The sequence below is a fragment of the Ascaphus truei genome, unplaced genomic scaffold (genome assembly GCF_040206685.1).
Source record: "Ascaphus truei isolate aAscTru1 unplaced genomic scaffold, aAscTru1.hap1 HAP1_SCAFFOLD_1985, whole genome shotgun sequence".
NCBI lineage: Eukaryota > Metazoa > Chordata > Amphibia > Anura > Ascaphidae > Ascaphus > Ascaphus truei.
In genome coordinates, this window is record NW_027454892.1 from 1 (window position 1) to 27,595 (window position 27,595).

Consider the following 27,595-nt stretch of genomic DNA (forward strand, 5'->3'; position numbering starts at 1 on the left):
TTTCCACCCCCCTCCCTGCCTTTCCACCCCCCTCCCTGCCTTTCATGCCCCCTCCCTGCCTTTCACGCCCCCACCCACCTCCCTGCCTTTCACGCCCCCGTCCCCTCCTTGCCTTTCACGCCCCCACCCCCCTCCCCGCTTTTCACGCCCCCCCTCCCTGCCTTTCACGCCCCCCCCTCCCTGCCTTTCACGCACCCCCTCCCAGCCTTTCACGCCCCCACCCCCTCCCTGTCTTTCACGCCCCCTCCCTGCCTTTCACGCCCCCACCCCCCTCTCTGCCTTTCATGCCCCCACCCCCCTCCCCTCCTTCCACGCCCCCACCCCCTCCCTGCCTTTCACGCCCCACCTCCCTGCCTTTCACGCCCCACCTCCCTGCCTTTCACGCCCCCCTCCCTGCCTTTCACGCCCCCCCTCCCTGCCTTTCACGCCCCCCTCCCTGCCTTTCACGCCCCTACCCTCATCCCTGCCTTTCACGCCCCAACGCCATCCCTGCCTTTCATGCCCCCAACCCCCTCCCTGCCTTTCACGCCCCACCCCCCCTCCTGCCTTTCCACCCCCCTCCCTGCCTTTCACGCCCCCAACCCCCTCCCTGCCTTTCATGCCCCCAACCCCCTCCCTGCTTTCACGCCCCCCCTCCCTGCCTTTCACGCCCCCCCTCCCTGCCTTTCACGCCCCCCCTCCCTGCCTTTCACGCCCCTCCCTACCTGCCTTTCACGCACCCCTCCCTGGCTTTCACGCCCCCCTCCCCGCTTTTCACGCCCCCCTCCCCGCCTTTCACGCCCCCCCTCCCCGCCTTTCACGCCCCCTCCCTGCCTTTCACGCCCCCCCTCCCCGCCTTTCACTCCCCCCCTCCCTGCCTTTCACGCCCCCACCCTGCCTTTCACGCCCCCTCCCTGCCTTTCACGCCCCCCCTCCCCGCCTTTCACTCCCCCCTCTCTGCCTTTCACCGCCCCCTCCCTGCCTTTTACGCCTGCCTTTCACGCCCCCAGCCTGCCTTTCACGCCCCCTCCCTGCCTTTCACACCCCCCCCTCCCCGCCTTTCACTCCCCCCCTCCCTGCCTTTCACGCCCCCTTCCCTGCCTTTCACGCCCCCACCCCTCCCTGTCTTTCCACCCCCCTCCCTGCCTTTAACGCCCCCCCTCCCTGCCTTTCACGCCCCCCTCCTGCCTTTCACGCCCCCCTCTCTGCCTTTCACGCCTCACCCACCTCCCTGCCTTTCACGCCCCCCTCCCTGCCTTCACGCCCCCTCCCTGCCATTCACGCCCCTCCCTGCCTTTCACGCCCCCTCCCTGCCTTTCACGCCCCCACCCACCTATCTGCCTTTCACGTCCTCTCCCTGCCTTTCACACCCCCCTCCCTGTCTTTCACGCCCCCCTCTCTGCCTTTCACGCCCCCACCCACCTCCCTGCCTTTCACGCCCCCCCTCCCTGCCTTTCACGCCCCCTCCCTGCCTTTCACGCCCCCCTCCCTGCCTTTCCCGCCCCCTCCCTGCCTTTCCCGCCCCCCTCCCTGCCTTTCACGCCCCCTCCCTGCCTTTCACGCCACCCCTCCCTGCCTTTTACGCCCTCACCCCCCTCCCTGTCTTTCCACCCCCCTCCCTGCCTTTCACGCCCCCTCCCTGCCTTTCACGCCACCTCCCTGCCTTTCACGCCCCCCCCTGCCTTTCACGCCCCCACCCTGCTTTTCTCGCCCCTCTCCTGGCCTTTCACGCCCCCCTCCCTGCCTTTTACGCCCCCCTCCCTGCCTTTCACGCCCCCCTCCCTGCCTTTCACGCCCCCTCCCTGCCTTTCACGCCCCCACACCCCTCCTTGTCTTTCCACCCCCCTCCCTACCTTTAACGCCCCCCTCCCTGCCTTTCACGCCCCCCCTCCCTGCCTTTCACGCCCCCCCTCCCTGCCTTTCACGCCCACCTCCCTGCCTTTCACGCCCCCTCCCTGCCTTTCACGCCCTCTCCCTGCCTTTCACGCCCCCCTCCCTGCATTTCACGCCCCCACCCACCTCCCTGCCTTTCACGCCCCCCTCCCTGCCTTTCACGCCCCCCTCCCTGCCTTTCACGCCCCCTCCCTGCCTTTCACGCCCCCCTCCCTGCCTTTCCCGCCCCCTCCCTGCCTTTCACGCCCCCTCCCTGCCTTTCACGCCCCCACCCCCCTCCCTGTCTTTCCACCCTCCTCCCTGACTTTAAGCCCCCTCCCTGCCTTTCCACCCCCCTCCCTGCCTTTAACGCCCCCCTCCCTGCCTTTCACGCCCCCCTCCCTGCCTTTCACGCCCCCCTCCCTGCCTTTCACGCCCACCTCCCTGCCTTTCACGCCCCCTCCCTGCCTTTCACGCCCTCTCCCTGCCTTTCACGCCCCCCTCCCTGCATTTCACGCCCCCACCCACCTCCCTGCATTTCACGCCCACCTCCCTGCCTTTCACGCCCCCTCCCTGCCTTTCACGCCCCCCTCCCTTCCTTTCCCGCCCCCTCCCTGCCTTTCACGCCCCCCTCCCTGCCTTTCACGCCACCCCTCCCTGCCTTTTACGCCCTCACCCCCCTCCCTGTCTTTCCACCCCCCTCCCTGCCTTTCACGCCCCCCCTCCCTGCCTTTCACGCCCCCCCTCCCTGCCTTTCACGCCCACCTCCCTGCCTTTCACCGCCCCCTCCATGCCTTTCACGCCCTCTCCCTGCCTTTCACGCCCCCCCTCCCTGCATTTCACGCCCCCACCCACCTCCCTGCCTTTCACGCCCCCCCTCCCTGCCTTTCCCACCCTCTCCCTGCCTTTCACGCCCCCTCCCTGCCTTTCACGCCCCCTCCCTACCTTTCACGCCCCCTCCCGCCTTTCACGCCCCCTCCCTGCCTTTCACGCCCCCTCCCTGCCTTTCACGCCACCTCCCTGCCTATCACGCCCCATCCCTGCCTTTCACGCCCCCATCCACCTCCCTGCCTTTCACGCCACCACCCCCCTCCCTGCCTTTCACGCCCCGTCCCCTCCCTGCCTTTCACGCCCCCGTCCCCTCCCTGGCTTTCACGCCCCCATCCCCTCCCTGGCTTTCATGCCCCGTCCCCTCCCTGGCTTTCACGCCCCCGTCCCCACCCTGCCTTTCACGCCCCCCCTCCCTGCCTTTCACGCCCCCCCCACTCCCTGCCTTTCAGACCCCCCCTCACTGCCTTTCATGCCCCCCCTCCCTGCCTTTCACGCCCCCACGCCCCTCCCTGCCTTTCACGCCCCCTCCCTGCCTTTCACGCCCCCACCCCTCTCTGCCTTTCACGCCCCCAACCCCCTCCCTGCCTTTAATGCCCCCAACACCCTCCCTCCCTTTCACACCCCCTCTCCCTGCCTTTTACACCCCCCCTCCCTGCCTTTCACGCCCCCCCTCCCTGTCTTTCATGCCCCCCTCCCTGCCTTTCACGCCCCCCTCCCTGCCTTTCACGCCCCCCTCCCTGCCTTTCACGCTGCCCCTCCCTGCCTTTCACGCCCCCCACCTCCCTCCCTGCCTTTCACGCCCCCACCCCCCTCCCCGCTTTTCACACCCCCCTCCCCGCCTTTCCTGCCCCCCTCCCCGCCTTTCACGACCCCCCTGCCTTTCACGCCCCTCCTGCCTTTCACGCCCCCCCCTGCCTTTCACGCCCCCTGCCTTTCACGCCCCCCTGCCTTTCACGCCCCCCTGCCTTTCCACGCCCCCTCCCTGCCTTTCACACCTCCCCTCCCTGCCTTTCACGCCCCCCATCCCCTCCCTGCCTTTCACGCCCCACCCTGCCTTTCACGCCCCCACCCTGCCTTTCACGCCCCCCACCCTGCCTTTCACGCCCCCGCCCCCTCCCTGCCTTTCACGCCCCCACCCCCCTCCCTGTCTTTCACGCCCCCACCCCCCTCCCTGCCTTTCACGCCCCCACCCCCCTCCCTGCCTTTCACGCCCCCACCCCCTCCCTGCATTTCCACCCCCCTCCCTGCCTTTCACGCCCATACCCCCTCCCTGCCTTTCCACCCCTACCCCCCCTCCCTGCCTTTCACGCCCCCACCCCCCTCCCTGCCTTTCACACCCCCACCCCCTCCCTGCCTTTCACGCCCCCACCCCCCTCCCTGCCTTTCACACCCCCACCCCCCTCCCTGCCTTTCACGCCCCCACCCCCCTCCCTGCCTTTCACGCCCCTACCCCCCTCCCTGCCTTTCCACCCCCCTCCCTGCCTTTCACGCCCCTACCCCCCCTCCCTGCCTTTCCACCCCCCTCCCTGCCTTTCCACCCCCACCCCCCTCCTGCCTTTCACGCCCCCCTCCCTGCCTTTCCATCCCCTTCCCTGCCTTTCACGCCCCCACCCCCTCCCTGCTTTTCCACCCCCCACCCTGCCTTTCACGCCCCCCCTGCCTTTCACGCCCCCCACCCCCCTCCCTTCTTTTCACGCCCCCCGTCCCCTCCCTGCCTTTCACGCCCCCCTCCCTGCCTTTCAAGCCCCCTCCCCGCCTTTCACGCCCCCCTCCCTGCCTTTCACGCCCCGTCCCCTCCCTGCCTTTCACGCCCCCGTCCCCTCCCTGCCTTTCACGCCCCCATCCCCTCCCTGCCTTTTACGCCCCCGTCCCCTGCCTGCCTTTATCGCCCCCGTCCCCTCCCTGCCTTTAACGCCCCCCCCTCCCTGCATTTCACCGCCCCCGTCCCCTCCCTGCCTTTCACGCCCCGTCCCCTCCCTGCCTTTAACGCACCCGTCCCCCCCCTCCCTGCCTTTCACGCCCCCACCCCCCTCCCTTTCACGCCCCCACCCCCTCCCTGCCTTTCACGCCCCACCCCCTCCCTGGCTTTCACGCCCCCACCCCCCTCCCTGCCTTTCACGCCCCCACCCCCTCCCTGCCTTTCACGCCCCCACCCCCCTCCTTGCCTTTCACGCCCCCCCTCCCTGCCTTTCACGCCCCCCCTCCATGCCCTTTCACGCCCCGTCCCCTCCCTGCCTTTAACGCACCCGTCCCCCCCCCTCCCTGCCTTTCACGCCCCCACCCCCCTCCCTGCCTTTCACGCCCCACCCCCCTCCCTGCCTTTCACGCCCCACCCCCCTCCTTGCCTTTCACGCCCCCCCCTCCCTGCCTTTCACGCCCCCCCTCCATGCCTTTCACGCCCCCCCTCCCTGACTTTCACATGGAAATGTATTTTATTACACATCATTTTGCCATGGCACTGCTCCCTCGGCATTGAAGTAATCTTTGAACGAATCTCGGATACATTTTGCCATTTTCCCTGTTACATTATTAGCTTTATTTCGACGGAGAGAACAAGTAATTACATCTTCAGAATCGATAACAGAAGAATCAACAGACCCTTCTAAATCGATGACCACATTGTGAAGTACAGTGACACATTTCCCAATATGTTTGGCATTTGGCACAGATGTTTCTATAGATTTTAAGAGTATTCTCCATTTTCCTGACATGATACCGAATGCACATTCAACACAACGTTGAGCCCTAGATAGTCTGTAGTTGTAAATTTCGGCCTCTTTTGATAACGATTTTCTAGGATACGGCTTCATGAGGTACTTCAGCAACGGGTAGGCCTCATCTGCTACGAGTACATGAGGCATCTTGTCCCGGTTACTTGATGGCAATGTTTTGTCAGCTGGAAACACAAGTTTTTTTTGTTCGATTAACTTGAGCGGTGAGGATGCTCTGAACACACCACCATCGCTTTGCTTCCCATATACTCCGACGTCAATCGCAATAAAACGACATTTGGCATCAGCAACAGCTTGCAAAACTATCGAAAGAAAATGTTTGTACAGTAATTGTAGAACATTGACCCTGACTTTGCTGGGAGTTTTATTCGAATATGCTTGCCATCGATAAATTAGTCTGAACAGGAGTAATTTTTCCCTCTATTTTTTTAACAATATAATCAAATGTTGTTATAGACATTCACATATACTGTATTCAAAGAATTTACGTGCATGCAAGCGAAGCATGGGATATAAGGTTGCAAATTCTCCAAGTGTCTCACGCTGGACATTTATATCATGGACATTTGTTGTCCTGCACCCAAAAGTTAACTTCTGAGATACACATTATCCAATAAAAAAAACATGCAGAGCTCTTTAGACAATGCATTATACACTACAAGTGGACAATCTGGAATTGATGGCTTTGGACGTCACGTTGATGTAGAAGGTGGTTAAGGTCCCTCTGAGTTCGAAGATCTTCTTGGAGGGCCTGGATGGTCAACTGCAGGTACTATAACAAAGGGGGAAAATAACATATGAATGTTGTAATGAAGCTAACAATTTACAGAGTTCTGTACAAAGATGACAAAAGTTAAATGAAAGAGGAGACACCGACAAAAAGACCCAGAATGGAGGCCACCGAGGAGGCCCGATTCAGCAGCAGCGACCCACCGGCAATGAGTTCTTACCAGCCTCACCCCCCTGTCTGCCTTCCCTTTTACCTAATACCACCCTCTGCCTCTGCCTACTTCCCCATGCTGGAAAAGTGCTGGTATCCAGGAACCTTGCCCATGCTGTACCCTGGGCTGTCTCACTCTGCCTCTGCCCACTCAGGGTATTTGAGTCCAGACACACTCAGGTCTCAGCAGTTCCCCTCACCAGACGTGTCCCCCATGGACTCCTCTGCCCTGCTACAGGCCCTTAAACAGGTGCCCATGCTGGGTCCTGAGCTCAAGGACTGACTCCAGAAAGGAGAATAACAGCAGCACTTCCAACAAAGAGGGACAAGTGCCTATCTGGGTGCCCCCTTCACATCCCCCCCCCTGCACCTCACATCACCCCCCCCCTTGCACATCAACCCCCTGTACCCTTGCACATCACCCCCCCTTGCACATCAACCACCCCCTTCCCTTGCATATCACCCCCCTTGCACATCAACCCCCCCTTGCACATCAACCCCCCCTTCCCTTTCACATCAACCTCCCTTGAACATCAACCCCCCTTGCACATCAACCACCCCCTTCCCTTGCATATCACCCCCCTTGCACATCAACCCCCCCCCTTGCACATCACCCCCCCTTGCACATCAACCCCCCCTTGCACATCAACCACCCCCCTTCCCTTGCATATCACCCCCCTTGCACATCAACCACCCCCCTTCCCTTGCACATCAACCCCTCCTTCCACATCAACCCCCCTTGCACATCAACCACCCCCCTTCCCTTGCACATCAACTCCTCCTTCCACATCAACCCCCCCTTGCACATCAACCACCCCCCTCCCTTGCACATCAACCCCCCCTTCCACATCAACCCCCCTTCCCTTGCACATCAACCCCCTCTTCCCTTGCACATCAACCACCCCCCTTGCACATCAACCGCCCCTTCCCTTGCACATCAACCCCCCCTTGCACATCAACCCCCCCTTCCCTTGCACATCACCCCCCTTGCACATCAACCCCTCCTTCCACATCAACCCCCCCTTGCACATCAACCACCCCCTTCCCTTGCACATCAACCCCCCCTTCCACATCAACCCCCCTTCCCTTGCACATCAACCCCCTCTTCCCTTGCACATCAACCACCCCCCCCCTTGCACATCAACCGCCCCTTCCCTTGCACATCAACCCCCCCTTGCACATCAACCCCCCTTCCCTTGCACATCAACCACCCCCCCCTTGCACATCAACCCCCCCCTTCCCTTGCACATCACCCCCCCTTGCACATCAACCACCCCCCCCTTGCACATCACCCCCCCCCTTGCACATCAACCCCCTGTTCCCTTGCACATCACCCCCCCTTGAACATCAACCCCCCCTTGCACATCAACCACCCCCCTTCCCTTGCATATCACCCCCCTTGCACATCAACCCCCCCTTCCCTTTCACATCAACCTCCCCTTGAACATCAACCCCCCCTTGCACATCAACCACCCCCCTTCCCTTGCATATCACCCCCCTTGCACATCAACCCCCCTTCCCTTGCACATCAACCCCCCTTCCTTGCACATCAACCCCCCCTTGCACATCAACCACCCCCCTTCCCTTGCATATCACCCCCCTTGCACATCAACCCCCCTTCCCTTGCACATCAACCCCCCTTCCCTTGCACATCATCCCCCCTTGCACATCAACCACCCCCCTTCCCTTGCACATCAACCCCTCCTTCCACATCAACCCCCCTTGCACATCAACCACCCCCCTTCCCTTGCACATCAACCCCCCTTCCACATGAACCCCCCTTCCCTTGCACATCAACCCCCTGTTCCCTTGCACATCACCCCCCCTTGAACATCAACCCCCCCTTGCACATCAACCACCCCCCTTCCCTTGCATATCACCCCCCTTGCACATCAACCCCCCCTTCCCTTTCACATCAACCTCCCCTTGAACATCAACCCCCCCTTGCACATCAACCACCCCCCTTCCCTTGCATATCACCCCCCTTGCACATCAACCCCCCTTCCCTTGCACATCAACCCCCCTTCCCTTGCACATCAACCCCCCCTTGCACATCAACCACCCCCCTTCCCTTGCATATCACCCCCCTTGCACATCAACCCCCCTTCCCTTGCACATCAACCCCCCTTCCCTTGCACATCATCCCCCCTTGCACATCAACCACCCCCCTTCCCTTGCACATCAACCCCTCCTTCCACATCAACCCCCCTTGCACATCAACCACCCCCCCTTCCCTTGCACATCAACCCCCCCTTCCACATGAACCCCCCTTCCCTTGCACATCAACCCCCTCTTCCCTTGCACATCAACCACCCCCCTTGCACATCAACCCCCCCTTCCCTTGCACATCAACCCCCCTTGCACATCAACCCCCCCTTGCACATCAACCCCCCCCCTTGCACATCAACCCCCCCTTCCCTTTCACATCAACCCCCCTTCCCTTTCACATCAACCCCCCCTTGAACATCAACCCCCCCTTGCACATCAACCACCCCCCTTCCTTGCATATCACCCCCCTTGCACATCAACCCCCCCCCCTTGCACATCACCCCCCCTTGCACATCAACCCCCCTTGAACATCAACCCCCCTTGCACATCACCACCCCCCTTCCCTTGCATATCACCCCCCTTGCACATCAACCACCCCCCTTCCCTTGCACATCAACCCCTCCTTCCACATCACCCCCCTCAACCCCCCCTTGCACATCAACCACCCCCTTCCCTTGCACATCAACTCCTTCCACATCAACCCCCCCTTGCACATCAACCACCCCCCTTCCCTTGCACATCAACCCCCCCTTCCACATCAACCCCCCTTCCCTTGCACATCAACCACCCCCCTTGCACATCAACCGCCCCTTCCCTTGCACATCAACCCCCCCTTGCACATCAACCCCCCCTTCCCTTGCACATCACCCCCCCTTGCACATCAACCCCTCCTTCCACATCAACCCCCCCTTGCACATCAACCACCCCCCTTCCCTTGCACATCAACCCCCCCTTCCACATCAACCCCCCTTCCCTTGCACATCAACCCCCTCTTCCCTTGCACATCAACCACCCCCCCCTTGCACATCAACCGCCCCTTCCCTTGCACATCAACCCCCCCTTGCACATCAACCCCCCTTCCCTTGCACATCAACCACCCCCCCTTGCACATCAACCCCCCCCTTCCCTTGCACATCACCCCCCCTTGCACATCAACCACCCCCTTCCCTTGCACATCAACCCCCCCTTGCACATCAACCACCCTCCTTCCCTTGCACATCAACCCCCCTTCCACATCAACCCCCCTTCCCTTGCACATCAACCCCCTCTTCCCTTGCACATCAACCACCCCCTCTTGCACATCAACCCCCCCTTTCCTTGCACATCAACCCCCCCATGCACATCAACCCCCCCCCCTTCCCTTGCACATCAACCCCCTATTCCCTTGCACATCAACCCCCCCCTTGCACATCAAACCCCCCCCGCCGACAGTCCCAGCCCTTAGATGGGAGGCAAGTCTGAAAGCCCCGGTGGCGCAGATAGCCGTAGACCGCTCCGCCTATAGCCGCTAGCTCTTATCTTCTTTATTGGTGCCCAGCGGCCATTTTGTAGGATCGGCCGCGTGTGTTAGGAGGTACTGGGAGCTCGGTGGTCCCGCAATGTCACTGCCTTTTTCGACACTCACTTTTATTCTGCTCCCGTGGTGTTTGCCTCCTCGTCCCCAGACCCAACCCAAGGGTGGTCGGCAGGGGGGCACGAATAGCCCGCGATCGCAAGTGTAGCCAGGTCCCCTGTCAGGGCTCAGAGCCCCTTCGGGTACTCACAGGGCAGTCAGCCCCCAGGGTGCACAGGGACAGAGTCACAGGACCCAAAGGAGCCAATAGGGCGGCAGCATGTCCCTGCAGGGAGATTGATACATTTCGCGGGCTGGCAGTTGGTGACCGGAGCAGCTAAGGGAAGGAGGACTAGGCCAGCATCCCCCCAGGCCCCAGATAGCCCTGAGTCACCAGTAGCTGAGTGCTATAGGGACAGGCCCTAGGTTAGGGACCCTGCCCATTAGCTGTTTGATAGTTGGGGACACAGCGGACGCTGCGTTTCTGCGGAGAGACTTGGGTTCAAGTCTCCGCCATTAAAGAGAGCTGGACTATCTTCAGGGTGGGATCGCACCTGACGGATCACCACGCGGGTGGATCCTGGATGTCATGTGGGAGCTCGTCTGATCCTTTGTGAAGCCATTGCAGGCCCGAGCACTGGAGCGCTCGGCAGGTAACCAGTAACAACAAGTGCACCAACAGAGTACTCACACGGGACTAGTTGCTGCGCAGTCACACACACATCCATATCATTTAAAGGGACATTGTGTGGGGTCACTGGACACGGGGTGGGATCACCCGGTGGGAGGAGGCCCGAGCAAATAATTATTTATTATTTTGTCCGAATTTGGGCTGGTATTACTCAGTCAAATGTATATCTTAGGGAGCTTCAGACAAACCCGACTATCCCTGTCAGGCTCCAAACCGCGCCCCTGCACTCTTTCTTAAATCTGTCTCAGCGTCTCCCCTCCTGAAACCCCTCTCCTGGCTTCCTGTCACATCCCGCATCTCACACTCAATTCCCCTCCTCACTTTTAAAGCTTTACACTCCTCTGCCCCTCCTCACATCTCAGCCCTATTTTCTTCCTATGCACCATCCCGACTCTTGCGTTGTACCCCCTTTGTATGTAAAGCCCTCTCCCGCCTTAACCCTTTCTCACTGACTGCCCCACACTCTGGGATGACCTTTAAGAGCCACCTTAAGGCGCACCGGCTTAAAGAAGCATATGAGTAGCCCCGTGGCTAATACTATACACACGATACATGAAGCTCGGCCCCCTGCAGACGCACTTACCAGAACGCCCTCCTACTGTCTCTGTACATTCTTCCTAACAATTAGATTGTAAGCTCTTCGGAGCAGGGACTCTTCCGAAATGTAACTTTTTGTCTGAAGCACTTATTCCCATGATCTGTTATTTGTATGTAGCCCCCTGTAAGCAGAACGGGCTACTTATCCTTCTATAGGGTGACCAGGTGTCCGGTTTAGCTGGGACAGTCCCGTTTTTTTAACCCCTGTCCCGTTTTTTTAACCTCTGTCCCGGTTTTTTAGTCTCTGCCCGGCTGCCCTGCATGCTGTAAAATGTTCCGGTTTTTGTGGTTGTTCCGCTTTTGACCATCAGAGCAGGGGGGGCAGCAGAGAGCAGACAATGCATGGAGGAGTGCAGGGGCCGGGACTAAACTGCGGAGCCTAGCAGTGAGACCCGGAAGTGTCAGTGAGAACTTCCGGTGTCTGCTGCCAGGGCTCAATATGGCTTCCCCCACCCATGCAGGTATGGTCCAGAATGGGGGACACACTCACACAATGGGGGGGGGGGGGGGGGGCGGGGGGAGAGAGAGGCACAGCATGGGGAGAGGCAGAGAGAGAGAGAGACAGAGAGAGTGGCACAAGCACAGCATGGAGAGAGACAGAGAGAGGCACAGGCACAGGATGGGGAGAGACAGTGTGGGGAGAGAAGCACAGCATCGGGAGAGGGGCACAGCATGGGAAGAGGGGCACAGAGTGGGGGGGGGAGAGAGAGACACAAAGAATGGGGGGAGAGAGACAGAGAATGGAGGAGAGACAGAGAAAGGAGGGAGAGAGAGAGACAGAGAATAGGGAGAGAGAGACAAAGAATGGGGGAGAGACAGACAGAGAATGGAGGGGAGAGAGAGACAAGAATAGGGGGTGGAGGGAGAGAGACAGAATGGGGGGGGGAGAGCATGGAGGGTAGAAAGAGAGAATGGGGGAGGAGAGAGAGAGAATGGGGGGACAGAGAGCCGAGAATGGGGGGGGAGAGAGAGCCGAGAATGGGGGGGGAGAGAGAGCTGAGAATGGGGGGAGAGGGGGTGAAGAGAGAATGGGGGGGAGAGAAAATGGGGGAGAGAGAATGGGGGGAAGAGAGAGAGAGAATGGGGGGGGAGAGAGAGAATGGGGGGAGAGAGAATGGGAGAGAGAGATGGAATGGGGGAAGGGAGGGGGGACAGAATGGGAAGAGAGCATGGGGGGAGGAGAGAGAGAGAGAATGGGGGAGGAGAGAGAGAATGGGGGGTTTCACAGAATTGGAGAGACACAGAGAATGGGGGAGAGAGACAGAATGGAGGGGAGAGAGAGAGACAGAGAATGGGGGAGGGGAGAGAGACAGAGAATGGGGGGGAGAGAGAGAGACAGAGAATGGGGGAGAGAGAGAGAGACAGACAGAGAATGGGGGGAGAGAGAGAGACAGAGAATGGGGGGAGGAGAGAGACAGAGAATGGGGGGGAGAGAGACAGAAAATGGAGGAGAGACAGAGAATGGGGAGAGGAGAGGGAGGGAGAGAATGGGGAGAGGAGAGGGAGGGAGAGAATGGGGGAGAGGGAGAGAAAGCGAGAGAATGGGGGGGAGACACAGAGAATGGGGGAAGACACAGAGAATGGAGGGGAGAGATAGACAGACAGAGAATGGGAGGGGAGAGAGAGACAGAGAATGGGGGGGGGGGGAAAGGCACAGAGAATGGGGTAGAGAGAGAGACACAGAGAATGGGGGGGAGAGAGACAGAAAATGGGGGGAGAGAGAGAGAATGAGAGGGAGAGAGGGAGGGGAGAGGGGAGGAGAGAGAAAGGAGAGGGGGGAGAGAGCGAGAGAATGTGGGGGGAAGAGAGAGAGGGGAAGAGAGAGGAGAAGAGAGAGGGGAGGAGAGAGGGGTGAGAGAGGGGAGGAGAGAGAATGGGGGGAGAGAGAGAGAATGGGGGGAGAGAGAGAGAATGAGGGGAGGGAGAGAGAATGGGGGAGAGAGAGAGAGAATGAGGGGGGGAAAGGCACAGAGAATGGGGTAGAGAGAGAGACACAGAGAATGGGGGGGAGAGAGAGAGACAGAAAATGGAGGAGAGACACAGAATGAGAGGGAGGGGAGAGGAGAGGAGAGAGAAAGGAGAGGGGGGAGAGAGGGGAGGAGAGAGAATGGGGGGAGAGAGAGAGAATGAGGGGAGGGAGAGAGAATGGGGGGAGAGAGAGCGAATGAGGGGCGGGAGAGAGAGAGAGAGAATGGGGGTAGAGAGAGAGTGGGGGGAGGGGGGCGAGAGACAGGGAAGTGTGGAATGAGAATGTAGGGGTGGGGAGAACGAGAATAGAGGAATATGGGGGGAGGGAGAGAGAAAGGGGTGTGTGTGAGAGAAGGGGGGACAGAGCGGGGTAGAGACAAAGGAGAAAGGGCGCAGTTGGTGATATCATTTGTTTTATAAAAAATTTTTATAATGTGTCCCGGTTTTTACTTTTGTAAATCTGGTCACCCTATCCTTCTACTACTGGAGTAAGCCCTGGTAAGGGCAGGCGCCAGTAGTGACCATGGGTTTTTCCCCCTCACCAAGCCCCGCCTCTGTGATAGAGGCAGGCCCCTGGCTCTGTGCAGGCCTAGACAGAGAGGAGGTCCTGCTGACATCATAGGGGGCGGGGCTGTGTCTATTTAGTGGGCTGTCCTGTGGGTGTGTGGGAGAGAGGTCTGAGTGCAGCTCGGGAAGAATACTATTTAATAAGAATAGATATGACACGGCCTTCTCCTGCCGGCTCCTCTTAGTTTTATTTCCCCTTCTGTTATCCATATTCTGTATGTCCGGCTACAGGAAGGGTCAGGAGGACAGGGAGGACAGAGGCAGGAGAAACCCACCTGGCTCCGGCCTTGCTTGTCCCTACTAATACAAACATACAACCCTTCACTCAATAACATAGCCCTAATCCCATGTGACAAGGAGGGGTAGGACAGGCACTGCTATCCTTCCTCTGCCATATAGGATGGGATCCCCCCCCCCCCCCATGCTGTGACTCCTGTATGGGATGATACACTGGGCGAGATGCTGCAGGAGAGGAGGAAGCAATCAGAGGTCTCTCCCCCTCCCCCTGGGTATCACTGCAGCTTTCTGCCTGTCTGGGAGTCACAGCTCGCAACTATCGTCTGTGCAAGTCTGTATAGTAAAGATGGAGAGATGACCACGTGTCTGGATAATAGTTATTTTGCCCATTACTGCACTGTATGTGTTTGGTGGGTGGGGGAGCTGTATTGATGTAAATGTAGGCCATGTTTTTGTTTTTTTAAATACAGGATTGGTACAGCAGGCCAGCGGGGACCCACGGGGACAACCCAAGGACCCCCAGACTCCCACAGGGACCACCTGAGGACCCACGAAGGACACCTGCGGGAAGAACTGGTGGCCCCACAGCTGTGGGGGCCCCAGCCACCCGAGGGCCCCCCAGACACCCGTGGGAACCACCCGAGGGCCCCTAGACACCTGTGGGAACCACCCGAGGGCCCCTAGACACCTGTGGGAACCACCTGAAAGCTCCCAGACAACCGCGTGGATGCCATTGGTGCCCACGGACAACCCGCGGGGACCACCTGGAGGCCCACGGAGCCTAGCGGGGACAACCCGAAGTCCCCCAGACACCGGTGGGCACCCCCCAGAGTGAACTGTGGAACCTGCGGACACCCATCTGGACCACCGGGGACCCCTGCTGGACTGCGGTATTAATCCTGTGTGTAAAAAAAATAATGGTTTTATGAATATTGTAATGGTTTATTAGGGACCTAGGAGTGGATAGTGAGGCTGTTATGTGTATTTTTGTTTATTGTGGGTAGTGGGGGTGGGTGAATGGGGTATTGGCCCCAAGGAAGTGTGTTTAGGCCTACCGGGTGGGGGGGTAGCGGGAGGGATTAACCCCTTCATTACCTTAGCGGTATTATCTGCTAAGGTAAAGAAGAGGTTAAGTCATCCCGCAACCCCCTGGCAAGGCCTAAATACCCACCCAGGGCCAAATACCACCTTCACCCACCCCCGCTACCCGCAATAAGCCTGGCACGGGTATATAACCCCTTCATTGCCTTGGCGGTAATGAAGTTGCCTGTAAATGCATTTTTTATGCATGGGATTCATGCCGGGGGTCTCTGGTGCTGATATTAATGGATATCAGCTCTGGGACACATGCATTTTATTTTCATCGCAGCTTCACCCCACCTTCTTGCCAACTTTTGTGGTGGGACAATTTGGAGAAGAAACAGCAATTTTAAAGTGGCGATCAGCCGCAATAAGCTGATCAGGGCTTATAGAATTGAGCGTGTTTGAAAAACTGGCGATCAGTGCCGAAAAGTGGCTTATCACCGCGCGTCTGCCGATTTGTAATTTTTATTTATTTATTTCTTTTTTGGCAAAAAAACCTGTAATTTTTGCTCTTATCGCCAGCTTCTCTGGGCTTACTGAATCGCTGTAGGCTTTTTTGGCGATAAGCTGGTGATAAGTGTCTTATCGCTGCTTACTGCATGAGGGCAAAATTGAAGCGTTTCATTCCGTTAGGAACTTTATCAAAGTAAAGATAAAGTTCCTAACGGAATGAAACGCGTCAGAGAAGGTGAATCTCTGTGATGTCCAGCACCAAGATTTGAATAAATATTGATTTTAATTCATCTATGGCTGAGTTCCTTCGTTTGCAGTGACCGCCGAAGTTTTCTTCAATTTTGCTGATTCTACCCTCACGGCTGGGGCGCGCTAAGGATCCCCTGCACTACGGAGCAGACGCCACGATACCCCCTCCCCTTGCAGTCACGGGGTTAGCCGGCATTCGTGATGCGTCCTGTGTAATCTTCCCGGACTCACCAGGCTGGCGTCGGCGATGACGTCATTCGGAGGCGCCGCACACGTGGAGTAATGCCGGGAGTTCAACGGAGCAAGCAGTGAAGACACCAGGCGGGTTAAGGGCAGCAGGCATCGGTTGGCTTATACGTGAGTACAGGAGAGGAGTTTCTAAACAAAGCTTCTCATCCTGTCTCCTTACGAACCCCTGCACAACGGCCCCCCCCCCCTAAGGTTTATAAGTCTGCATAATTGTTGCTTCAATTATATATTCAACGCTTCATATATTGATTGCAGTGGGATCACTTTCTTTCTTTTTTCCACCAAGTTTCAAAGTATACCAAGGTGCAGCATTTGACCCATATCTACATATACACTTTTTAGAGCACCGAACATCATGGGGTTTACTCCCCTTATTCTATATACTGCATGAGGGCCTTAGGGAGTATTTGTTCCTATAAAGCAGGGGTGGGGAACGTCCGGCCCGCGAAAATCATTTGGTCCGGCCCCCGGGAAGCAAGCCTGCAAGAATGGTTTAAACAAAAAAAACTCCCCCTCTCCTGATTGGCTGCCCGTGCTGTCACTCTGCCAAGATTTGTTTTTTGGCCCACCTATTCATACATGGAGCAAGTGTAGGGTGCAAGCCGGGCCTCCCCTTCCCTCAGCACTGCCCCCCTCCCTTCTCTCCTCCAGTAATGCCGGGCCTCCCCTTCCCTCAGCACTGCCCCCCTCCCTTCTCTCCTCCAGTAATGCCGGGCCTCCCCTTCCCTCAGCACTGCCCCCCTCCCTTCTCTCCTCCAGTATTGCCGGGCCTCCTCTTCCCTCAGCACCGCCCCCCTCCCTTCTCTCCTCCAGTAATGCCGGGCCTCCCCTTCCCTCAGCACTGCCCCCCTCCCTTATCTCCTCCAGTAATGCCGGGCCTCCCCTTCCCTCAGCACCGCCCCCCTCCCTTCTCTCCTCCAGTAATGCCGGGCCTCCCCTTCCCTCAGCACTGCACCTCTCCCTTCTCTCCTCCAGTAATGCCGGGCCTCCCCTTCCCTCAGCACTGCCCCCCTCCCTTCTCTCCTCCAGTAATGCCGGGCCTCCCCTTCCCTCAGCACTGCCCCCCTCCCTTCTCTCCCCCAGTAATGCCGGGCCTCCCCTTCCCTCAGCACTGCCCCCCTCCCTTCTCTCCTCCAGTAATGCCGGGCCCTCCCCTTCCCTCAGCACTGCCCCCTCCCTTCTCTCCTCCAGTAATGCCGGGCCTCCCCTTCCCTCGGCACTGCCCCCCTCCCTTCTCTCCTCCAGTAATGCTGGGCCCTCCACTTCCCTCAGCACTGCCCCCCTCCCTTCTCTCCTCCAGTAATGCCGGGCCTCCCCTTCCCTCAGCACTGCCCCCCTCCCTTCTCTCCTCCAGTAATGCCGGGCCTCCCCTTCCCTCAGCACTGCCCCCCTCCCTTCTCTCCTCCAGTAATGCCGGGCCTCCCCTTCCCTCAGCACTGCCCCCCTCCCTTCTCTCCTCCAGTAATGCCGGGCTCCTTAGGCTCCGCCCCTGTGTCCCTCCCTTTAGGCTCCGCCCCTGCCAGTCTCATCTGCACTGGCTACCTATGCAGCTCCAGCAGCCCATCCACGGGCCCCAGGTAACCCACATGCCCCCTTATAGCCCCTCCCAGACACCTTACCCACCCCAAGGGGGGAAAGGCCTTATTTTTGAGTGTGTTTGCAGAGGTGGGCTTATTGTGTGTGTGTCACTGTGTGTCACTGTGTGTGTGTCACTGCGTGTGTGTGTGTGTGTCACTGTCTGTGTGTGTGTGTCTCACTGTCTCTGTGTGTCTCACTGTCTCTGTGTGTGTGTGTGTGTCACTGTCACTGTGTGTGTTACTGTGTGTGTGTGTCACTATCTGTGTGTGGCAGCAGCCGCCTGAGGTGATGAAGGACCTGAGTATCACCAGAGCGGCTCAGGTAAGCAGCGCTCCGGGGGGGACAGGGTATAAGAGGAGTGGGGCTTGGGGGATGGGGGGGAGGGGGTATAAGAGGCTTGGGGGATAGAAGAACGAGTCTGCGGAGGGAGAAACACCTCACTACCGTCTCTCCTCCTCCCCACACCGGGCAGCAGCTGCGGAGGAGAGCACCTGCTCCGCAGTGCCGCAGTGTAAGAGGAGAGGGAGCTATGCAGGGCCCTGACAGGGGAAGGGCAGGAGGGCCATGGGACACCACAAGGCCTGATGCCTAATCCCAGCATCATTGGTCTCCTTGACTTCAATACATGTTGTATGATTAACTTTTGCAGACACCACCCCCCCCAATGATCTGTGCCCCATAAAATGACTCAGTGTGATCTAAGCTGTCAGACCGTCCCTCATGCATCTCAAATTGCCACTTCTTGCAGCTGATTGTCATTCTTGTTTAGAGAGTGTCTGAAAGTGAGTGAGAGAGTGTGTATGAGTGAGAGGGTCTGAGAGTGTGTGATTTCCCACCCCCCCTGCTCCGATTTGTGTGTGTGAGAGAATACAGACACCAACCCACAATCAGTCATACAGTAGTCACCCACCACCCAAGTGTCAGTCAGTCACCCAAGTGTCAATCAGTCAGTCACCCAAGTGTCAGTCAGTCAGTCAGTCACACAAGTGTCAGTCAGTCACCCAAGTGTCAGTCAGTCACCCAAGTGTCAGTCAATCAGTCACACAAGTGTCAGTCAGTCAGTCAGTCAGTCACACAAGTGTCAGTCAGTCAGTCACCCAAGTGTCAGTCAGTCAGTCAGTCACACAAGTGTCAGTCAGTCACCCAAGTGGCAGTCAGTCACCCAAGTGTCAGTCAGTCAGTCACACAAGTGTCAGTCAGTCAGTCAGTCACCCAAGTGTCAGTCAGTCAGTCACACAAGTGTCAGTCAGTCACACAAGTGCCAGTCAATCAGTCACCCAAGTGTCAGTCAGTCAGTCACACAAGTGTCAGTCAGTCAGTCACACAAGTGTCAGTCAGTCAGTCACTCGTGTCAGTCAGTCAGTCACCCAAGTGTCAGTCAGTCAGTCACCCAAGTGTCAGTCAGTCTGTCAGTCAGTCACACAAGTGCCAGTCAGTCACACAAGTGTCAGTCAGTCAGTCAGTCACACAAGTGTCAGTCAGTCAGTCATCCAAACCTGGAAAACCAGTTGCGAGTTGCAACATCATCAATACCAGCTAACATCACACGCCTCACCAAAGAGAAGCAGTTCCAGTTAATTGAATGTTTGACCAAATATAGCAGGCTAATTTTTAAGTTGATCATTTTGTATGGCCCGCGAATGATGTTATAAATATCCAAATGGCCCTTGGCTGAAAAAAGGTTCCCCACCCCTGCTATAAAGTACACCAAGTTTGGCATAGGATTTGGATGTCAGGGTATCAATATGCAACCCAAATGTTAAATGGGAGTTGAACTATATGCCCAGATATTTCAAACCAGTAACAGGGGCTAGGATGGTATTAGAGTTGGTTTTTATCTGAAGCTCTGTCATTGGAAGCGTTAGCAATTTAGCTCTGGTCCCAAATACCATTGTTACAGTCTTGTCAGTGTTTAAAATCAGTTTGTTTTAGGAAATCCAGTTTCAAGTCTCAAAAAATCAGATTGAAGTATGTGTTCAAGGTCAGAGAGGCGAGGGCTGCGTGCATATAGGATAAGATCTAAGGCCTCTCACAATAACCCGTTAGGAATATTAATTCCTCATCTATCCGACATAAGTATAAAATATAGTCTACCAAGACCCCTAATACAGAGTTACCCACCTTATACGGGATCAGCTGCCAGACGAGTACAGTAAATGTATCTTATTTCTTTTGCCACTGGAGGGCAGCGTGGAGTTACACGGAGTGGCGCCCGTAAGGACGACGTGCCAGTTAGGCGGAAGGAGAAGCGCACACACTTTTATGTGAAACGGATATATTTGGGGAGGGATTTAGTAGTCTGAGTAAGAAAATTAACCATTTAAATATGCACAGATTTAATCCCACTTTTGGAAATTAGGGATGTTGCCTAAAAGTTTGAGAATGCATAGAGTGCCACCCATGGGCTTTAATGAAGCAGCATTTGTGGGCTAAAGGGAACAGCATTCTGTATAAAGGTATTTTGGACTCGATATAAATAATTGATGCCAAAAACTAATATTAAGTAAATTGAGAATGGAAAAAACTTCAGCACAAACGTACAGAATGTGATATTCTGAGAGATCTGACAGATGTTATCAAATCCCACAATGAATATATAAAAAATGTCTGTATAGAACGAGTCAAACAAGAATATGCCAATAAAACGTTTAATTGGGAGATACAGGGGCCACAATTCAGGTCATTTAGCTGAAAGAAGAGAAGCCGGTCAGCCAGTAGAGCAGGTCAGCCGGTCAGCCAGAAGAGCAGGTCAGCCGTTCAGCCAGTAGAGCAGGTCAGCCGGTAGAGCAGGTCAGCCGGTCAGCTCTGAGATCAGCATTACTTATATCCCCTAAACGTTGTCCCCTGCATGTAATGCTGCAACACAGCCTACACTGCATATACTGTACCTGAGATACTTAACCCTTTCTTTTCGCTCGACTCTAATCTGAATGATTTGCTAATTGGTTTGTAATTAGAGAGATATTTGTAGCAGAATCCCATGTATGTTCTTTTTACCTTTTTAGATACCGTTTTGTGTAATAAAAGATATGAGATCAGAGGGGCTTCCTGTTTGCACTCGTGTTTTGGCAGAAGTGTATACACTGGCGACACACTTTATTCGAGCTCGGCTAGTCCCACGAATTCGGGTATACCCGGGTGTATTGAGGTTTGTGACTGTTTTCTGCCCGAGTGCATTGAGGTATTTTCCAAGCAGGGATTGAAGCATTTTATTCCCGCTGGCTGCAATACTGCACAGTATATATATATATATACTGCATTACAATTCATGAATTTATGCCATCTGGTAGACACGCGAAGCATTGCAGCCTATTAAATCCTAATCATTATCATTTAACAGATCAGCCGCCCGTCAGCCAGGCATGAACCCAGGCTGGGAAGGCAAACACAACGGGGCTTGTCAGAGGTGAGGAGCGGCGCATTCCAGGTATCTGCCAGGTACATACTGGGTATTTCCTCGAATAAAGTGTGTCGGTGCAGTAAGTAAATTGAGAATGGAAAAATCTTCAACACAAACGTACAGAATGTGATATTCTGAGAGATCTGACAGATGTTATCAAATCCCACAATGAATATATAAAAAATGTCTGTATAGAACGAGTCAAACAAGAATATGCCAATAAAACGTTTAATTGGGAGATACAGGGGCCACAATTCAGGTCATTTAGCTGAAAGAAGAGAAGCCGGTCAGCCAGTAGAGCAGGTCAGCCGGTCAGCCAGAAGAGCAGGTCAGCCGTTCAGCCAGTAGAGCAGGTCAGCCGGTAGAGCAGGTCAGCCGGTCAGCTCTGAGATCAGCATTACTTATATCCCCTAAACGTTGTCCCCTGCATGTAATGCTCCAACACAGCCTACACTGCATATACTGTACCTGAGATACTTAACCCTTTCTTTTCGCTCGACTCTAATCTGAATGATTTGCTAATTGGTTTGTAATTAGAGAGATATTTGTAGCAGAATCCCATGTATGTTCTTTTTACCTTTTTAGATACCGTTTTGTGTAATAAAAGATATGAGATCAGAGGGGCTTCCTGTTTGCACTCGTGTTTTGGCAGAAGTGTATATGTGACCCTATAAATCTCCCTCACACCCGGGCTTGGCAGCGTGACACTAGTGCAGCGTCCTGGGGAAGAATCACTGAGCTGTTAGCAATAGATACAACGGACAGAAAAGACACTACACATAGGTTTGATTAAAGAGAGTATTTTATTTAAATAATTAATCTCTTTGCTGGGAGGGGCCTGCAGCACATTGCGGAGCGATATAGTAACACGCAGAGCAATGCACTGCAGGCCCCTCCGGCAGCGAAGGGGTGAAGACCAATGCAGGGTGTATAAAGATCTCACTGATAATTCATGCACAAAGGGCAGTTTGTTGCTGTGATCCAGAGGAAGGCGAAACATAACCCCTGCTGTGCAATGGGGGAAAAAAATTCCTTCCTGACCCCATTAAATGGCGATCGGATGGTCCCTGGATCACTGCGCAGTGAGATCAGATGGAGCAGCACAGATCAGCGTTGTTATACACAGGGGCACACTCAGTATATAGAGATGCGGGTGATGGGGCCCTTGTGCCCCTGTGTATAACTCACCTGCTCCCCCATCCCCCTGCATATCTATCCCATTCGCCCCTTTTCCTCCCGCATACCTCGCAGGGCCGGCCGTCCATTAGGCGGTCGCCTAGCGCGCAGAGGTCCTAGGGGCGCATTAATAATCATTATTATTTTTTCCTCTTATTATTTCTAATTTATTTATCTTTTTTTTTAAATTATTCTTTTTTTTATCCAGTATTTTGGCGCCCTTTTATTTTTATTTTGTGTCGCGCTGGGGTGCGGTCGCACCCCCTGCAGCCCCGATAGCTACGCCACTGTTTATTTTATTATTTTATTTATCTTATTATTTTTTATACAACTGGGGCACAAATTTTAAGTTTCGCCTCGGGCGCATGAAACCCGTGCTCCGGCCCTGCTCCTTGTTCTCTCTCTCCCTCTCACGCCCAATATCCCTATCTCCCTCTACTACCTGCCCCTCCCGCAGCCTTCCTGATCTTATCTGCCTCTCCTGCGGTCAAACCAACTTCTCAGGGCCCCTAGAATACCCCTGTATCTACGCCCTGGCTCCTCTGCTACCTGCTCCTGGCTTCTTCTCCGCCTAAAAAAGGTGAAGCAGCAGATCTGTCCGCACCTCTCGTATTCTCCTACCTGCTCCCGGGGTCTTCTCCGCCTAAAAAAGGTGAAGCAGCAGATCCGGCCACACCTGTTGTATGCTCCATGGTCATCGTACACCACGTCTGCGTCATCGGCCGCCTTGTAGCCCACCTCATTGTTCCACTTGACGCCCGCTTTGTCGTATGCCTCGTCGTCCGCCTCGTAGCCCGCCTCGTCGTCTGGTGGCACAAAGGGCACCACCTTCGTGCGTGTCCTGATCTGCAGGAGACATGACGTGTTTGTAACCAGGGACAGTGATACTCTGTATCGCAAGAGCTCCTGTGCCACTTATACCCCATCCCCAATACCACGTTATACCGCCCTCCACAGGGCAAATACCCGTTATACCCACCTCCCCAGGCCCAGTACCCAGTTATACAACCCTCCCAAGGCCCAGTACCCGTTATACCCACCTCACCAGGCCCAGTAGCCATTATATACCCCTCCCCAGAAGGTCATGTTTCTATTTATCAAAAATACATTGAGTTACCTCTGGTTTTCAGGCATGTCCTGGGGGAGTTATCACAGAGACACAGAAACGTCGCTGAGTTTGGTGAGTAACTCCCTTAACCTCTCAGCAGTTGAATTCCCCATTAGGCGCTTAGCACGTTAAAAACAAGCGTTGCTATTTCTCTGCATGAAGTTGCAGGTAATTGGAAGAGTTACACAGTGACGGCTATTTCATCACTCACCTTCTTCCCCCGAAACGGTCTTTTCTGTCTTATTTCCGGCTTCACATCGGATATCCATATCCATTCTTGGCCTCTGATCTGTATGCAGGACAATGCTTTAAGACAGGGTTGCACAACCTTTTCCCCCTGCTCCCCCCTCCACCTTCCCCACCTTGTCTCCGACGTTCTGATGTAACGACGTCATGTGATATCACGTTGCTATGGCAATGCCATATCATGTGACGCCACGTTGCTGTCGCCAGAAGCCGCCGGAGACAAGGAAAGGGAACTTACAGAGGCCTTGCGCGCGATCTCCGGCATTTAATTTAAATGCTGTGGGGAAGAGCGAGGGGCCTCTGTAAGCGCCGAGCCCCTCCTCCCAAGAAAATGTCGTGCCCCTCGATTTGCGCACCCCTGCTTTAAGAGATATTCTGGGACCCTCCAACTCCTCCATCGGACCCTTCCTCATATTGACTGACCTTGCAGTGCTCTGCACTGACTTGCACTGACCTGCTATGGTGCCTCTCAAAATACCATGCTAACTCATTCTGAACATACATGTGTCCTTTCTACATGTTACTCAGCTTGTATGGGCCACAGACAGCTTTCCCGGGGTCCAGGACTAGTTTCCACCGGAGACACTCACCCATGGGTCGGCGACTTTGCGAGAACCCACCCCCCCCCCAACCTGTTTTCTCTTGCACTGCCATAGACAACAACATTTCGGCCTGCTGGTCTTTCTCAGGTAAAGTGGCTAAACCCACTAAATCCAGCAAAGAAAGGCCAGCAGCCGAAACATTGTAGTCTGTGGCACAATAAATTATCTTTTTTTATTCAAATCCGTGTGCCCTTTCCCATCAATCATATTGTATCCATTGGACGAAATGCCGGTCTTCCCTGAGACTAAGGGGCACCGGTAAAAGTATCACTACTTATTGGTTTTTTTTTGGTTTGCAGCAAATCCCCATCATTTGTGCGTTCTCTTGCTCTGCCCCAATCTGACACACCACCTTGCTCTCTCACCCCCCTCTTAGACTCCCCCGTCACCCTTTCCTTCCTCAAAGGTTGTCCTTTAATCAGATCTTACCCAAATTGTCTCCATCTCCCTTGGAAATGTTCTGTCTTTAAGCTGTGCGGCTCCTCTTGATCCGAACTTTCTTAGCTTTAGGTTTCGGCTCCGAGGGTCTAAAAAATAAGCGACTCCGAAAAGATGTGAAATATGCGCACGGGTCCTAATGGGGCACTGAGGGGGAGACTTAAATACTAGTAAATATAATCTACTGTGCTAACAAATATAATCTATTAACTAACAAATATAACTTATTAAACTAAGAAATATAATTTATTAAACTAACAAATATAACTTATTAAACTAAGAAATATAACTTATTCAACTAAGAAATATAATTTATTAAACTTAGAAATATAATCTATTAAACTAAATAAATATCTATTCAACTAAATAAATATCTATTCAACTAAATAAATATAATCTATTTAAAAACAATACAATAAAAAGCTGGAGAAAAGATACGTCAACCAAGCCACAGATGTGATGCCAATGAGCGTTGAACTCCTTGCAGATCCACCGTCAGCTAGTTGTGGCAGAAAGTGGTGACATACAGTAGAACAGAGTGGTTGAGCTGTAACCACGGCAGTCAGGTCAGAAATCAACACAATATTTTTTTAAATTTAGAATGAGAATGTTCAGTATGTCACATTCTGGGCTCAGACTCTGAGCCCTGTCACATGTTAGCAGCTTGTGATAATAGAAGGTATCCATACAGTATACTGGGATGTGATAAGCTACATGAAGGTCATTTTATACTGGGTCCCATAACCTGCTTTATATGAAGTATCATTTTACACTAATTAGTAGAGATGTTACATTTTGAAAAATAGCACTTCTGGCGGCATTGTTCATTTTCTCTACAAATGATAAATGAAAAAGTTGGATAAAACGTTATATGTGTGTGTGAGCGCGCAATATATATAGAGGTATCAGTACCGTGTTAGCCGAGCTTCAATAATCAAAAAATAAATAGATGATACCGTTCTGTGGCTAACGAAATGCTTTTATTTGTGCGAGATTTCGAGATACACTGGTCTCTTCTTCCGGCGATGTTACAATGAATGAAGCAAGCAAAAGGTATACTTAAAAACAGTGTCTCTTGGAATGTTATCTGTGCTGGTCCTTCCCCCAGTGTGGATGTGTTTTATGCCTAGAGGTGTCAAAAGGTTCCTGAAAGCAAGTGATGAAAGAGTGTGTATGTGTATCAGTGTGAATGAAAATGAATGGAGAGCCCACAGTATATACAGTGCTTTACAAAAGGTGTGTGTGGAGTGGGAGTGGATATAAATGGTGTGGGGTGGGTGTGGAAATGTGAGAGTTTGTAGCACAACTAAAAGTGTGTGTGGATACTTTGTGGTCCCTATTGGTGTATAGGGATGGAAAAACAGTATTTGTATGTGTAAAAGACAGCTGTGTGTGCATACATATAGCACAGTATGTTAAATTATGCCGCGGGGTCATGTGACGTCACCCTCGTCAAATGCCGCTGCAGGTCACGTGACGCCGCATCAAGGTAAGGGGGGGCGCGAGCACCAGCAGAGGGAAGGCAGGGGGGCGAGCTGCAAAAGTTTGTGCTCCCCTGGTATAACCAATAAATAATATAGCTGATATAGCAATTTGGTTGTGGCTAGAGAGAGATTATAATGGCAGTGAGAATTAGTGGTCAGAATTAATAACAGTGCAATTACTAAAAAGTAGCTGTAATAAAATAATAATAAACACTATGCCTAAACACAATAAAAAATCCAGAAACCTAGCTCTAATAGCTATGTTATAACTCAATCATAAAAGGATCCAATTCGGGCATCCTCTGGAGCCCTGGCAGCTCTCTTCAGGAAACAACCACCTCCTCGATAGATATCTAAACAAAAAAAAAGAAGAGAAAGCGCCCGCTCCATGTGTAAATTCGGTTTAACAATTTCATTTCCTGGACAAGATAAAAATAGCAAACTCACAAACATCCGTTTGGTAAAAGCATTGTGTGAGACAGGCTCGTGCTCCGTGGTAATCCGGTGGTCAATCCGCAGCTCCAGAGTTTGGACGATGACCGGGAAACTCGATAGGCTGCGCCCCTCGCAGTGTGGTCCTCCGGCAATCTGTGGTATGTTGTGGTTTCCACTGTAAATCCGGTGTCTCGTCTTGGTCGCGTACCAACTTCCCTTCCGGCGTCAGGACGTATAGTGTGGCAATAGCAACGAGAAGAAAGTACTGAGGGTGGGTTTGGATCCCCCTCGGTTATTTCTTGTTTTATTAATAAATAATTTACTATATTTTAATCTCTGGTGCGCATTGTGTGCATTTTTCTTCTTGTCTGCACAGTGCTTCAGATGCTGCATCTGAAAAAATGCCGGTGGATCGGGATGTGAGGTAGGGAAGTGACGTCCGCGCCGGAATGTCATTGCCACGCCTCCATATATTTATTGCCACGCCCCCAATCGCACCCGCTGCATACCCTGCAAAGCCATAAAAAGCTCAGGCTTCAGCAAGTGTATTGCAGCGTGTGTGCCTTCCCTCCGTCTGAAATACTATAGACGCAGCCTTATCGACGCTTACTAAATAGGCCCGTGTCTCTCTCTCTCTCTGTGTCTCTGTCTCTCTCTGTGTCTCTGTCTCTCTCTGTGTGTCTCTGTCTCTCTCTGTGTGTCTCTGTCTCTCACTGTGTGTCTCTCTGTGTCTCTGTCTCTCTCTGTGTGTCTCTGTCTCTCTCTGTGTGTCTCTGTCTCTCTCTGTGTGTCTCTGTGTGTCTCTGTCTCTCTGTGTGTCTCTCTGTGTCTCTCTCTCTCTCTCTCTGTGTCTCTGTCTCTCTCTGTGTGTCTCTGTCTCTCTCTGTGTGTCTCTGTCTCTCTCTGTGTGTCTCTCTGTGTCTCTGTCTCTCTGTGTCTCTGTCTCTCTGTGTGTCTCTGTTTCTCTCTGTGTGTCTCTGTTTCTCTCTGTGTGTCTCTGTCTCTCTCTGTGTGTCTCTGTTTCTCTCTGTGTGTCTCTGTGTGTGTCTCTGTATCTCTGTCTCTCTCTGTGTCTCTGT

The 27,595-nt window shown here is 54.4% G+C and overlaps 1 long non-coding RNA gene across 3 annotated transcripts; it reads left to right on the forward strand.

Moving 5' to 3' along the window:
• Positions 1 to 10,445: 10,445 nt before the first annotated feature.
• On the forward strand, positions 10,446 to 26,908 carry LOC142477137 (uncharacterized). Of its 3 annotated transcripts, none has more exons than XR_012792190.1 (3): positions 10,446 to 10,608; positions 14,486 to 16,157; positions 26,893 to 26,908. It is a non-coding gene; the product is annotated as an uncharacterized LOC142477137 (long non-coding RNA). The 3 variants fall into 3 exon arrangements; XR_012792189.1 differs by lacking the exon at positions 26,893 to 26,908 and adding an exon at positions 26,601 to 26,685; XR_012792188.1 differs by lacking the exon at positions 26,893 to 26,908 and having other exon boundaries at positions 14,486 to 16,298.
• The last annotated feature ends 687 nt before the right edge of the window (positions 26,909 to 27,595 follow it).